Genomic DNA, 1,644 nt, shown 5'->3' with positions numbered 1-1,644 from the left:
TCCAAAGATCTGCCAACAGAACAAGTGAACATCAGCTTGGTGAGATCTCTAGAAGTCCAAAGATCTGCCAACAGAACAAGTGAACATCAGCTTGGTGAGATCTCTTGAAGTCCAAAGATCTGCCAACAGAACAAGTGAACATCAGCTTGGTGAGATCTCTAGAAGTCCAAAGATCTGCCAATAGAACAAGTGAACATCAGCTTGGTGAGATCTCTAGAAGTCCAAAGATCTGCCAACAGAACAAGTGAACATCAGCTTGGTGAGATCTCTAGAAGTCCAAAGATCAGCCAACAGAACAAGTGAATATCAGCTTGGTGAGATCTCTAGAAGTCCAAAGATCTGTCAACAGAACAAGTGAACATCAGCTTGGTGAGATCTCTAGAAGTCCAAAGATCTGCCAACAGAACAAGTGAACATCAGCTTGGTGAGATCTCTTGAAGTCCAAAGATCAGCCAACAGAACAAGTGAACATCAGCTTGGTGAGATCTCTAGAAGTCCAAAGATCTGCCAACAGAACAAGTGAACATCAGCTTGGTGAGATCTCTAGAAGTCCAAAGATCTGCCAACAGAACAAGTGAACATCAGCTTGGTGAGATCTCTAGAAGTCCAAAGATCTGCCAACAGAACAAGTGAACATCAGCTTGGTGAGATCTCTAGAAGTCCAAAGATCTGCCAACAGAACAAGTGAACATCAGCTTGGTGAGATGTCTAGAAGTCCAAAGATCTGTCAACAGAACAAGTGAACATCAGCTTGGTGAGATCTCTAGAAGTCCAAAGTTCAGCCAACAGAACAAGTGAACATCAGCTTGGTGAGATCTCTTGAAGTCCAAAGATCTGTCAACAGAACAAGTGAACATCAGCTTGTTGAGATCTCTAGAAGTCCAAAGATCAGCCAACAGAACAAGTGAACATCAGCTTGGTGAGATCTCTAGAAGTCCAAAGATCTGCCAACAGAACAAGTGAACATCAGCTTGGTGAGATCTCTAGAAGTCCAAAGATCTGCCAACAGAACAAGTGAACATCAGCTTGGTGAGATCTCTAGAAGTCCAAAGATCTGTCAACAGAACAAGTGAACATCAGCTTGGTGAGATCTCTAGAAGTCCAAAGATCAGCCAACAGAACAAGTGAACATCAGCTTGGTGAGATCTCTAGAAGTCCAAAGATCTGCCAACAGAACAAGTGAACATCAGCTTGGTGAGATCTCTAGAAGTCCAAAGATCTGTCAACAGAACAAGTGAACATCAGCTTGGTGAGATCTCTAGAAGTCCAAAGATCAGCCAACAGAACAAGTGAACATCAGCTTGGTGAGATCTCTAGAAGTCCAAAGATCTGCCAATAGAACAAGTGAACATCAGCTTGGTGAGATCTCTTGAAGTCCAAAGATCTGCCAACAGAACAAGTGAACATCAGCTTGGTGAGATCTCTAGAAGTCCAAAGATCAGCCAACAGAACAAGTGAACATCAGCTTGGTGAGATGTCTGGAAGTAAGAAGGGATGTTTAGATAAATCACATCTTGTAATCAGCAGGAGAACTCATTCTGAACTATGTCACCAGAATCAGGAGATGCTGTGTTTCAGAATAATCCTCAAAGGTTTCTGTGTTCTGATGTTAGCTGGTGATTTCCTAATAAAGATGTAAATAAA

Source organism: Gymnodraco acuticeps, unplaced genomic scaffold (assembly GCF_902827175.1).
Source record: "Gymnodraco acuticeps unplaced genomic scaffold, fGymAcu1.1, whole genome shotgun sequence".
Classification (NCBI taxonomy): Eukaryota; Metazoa; Chordata; class Actinopteri; order Perciformes; family Bathydraconidae; genus Gymnodraco; species Gymnodraco acuticeps.
The sequence above is the reverse complement of the archived record's forward strand: the minus strand, read 5'-3'. Positions refer to the sequence as shown.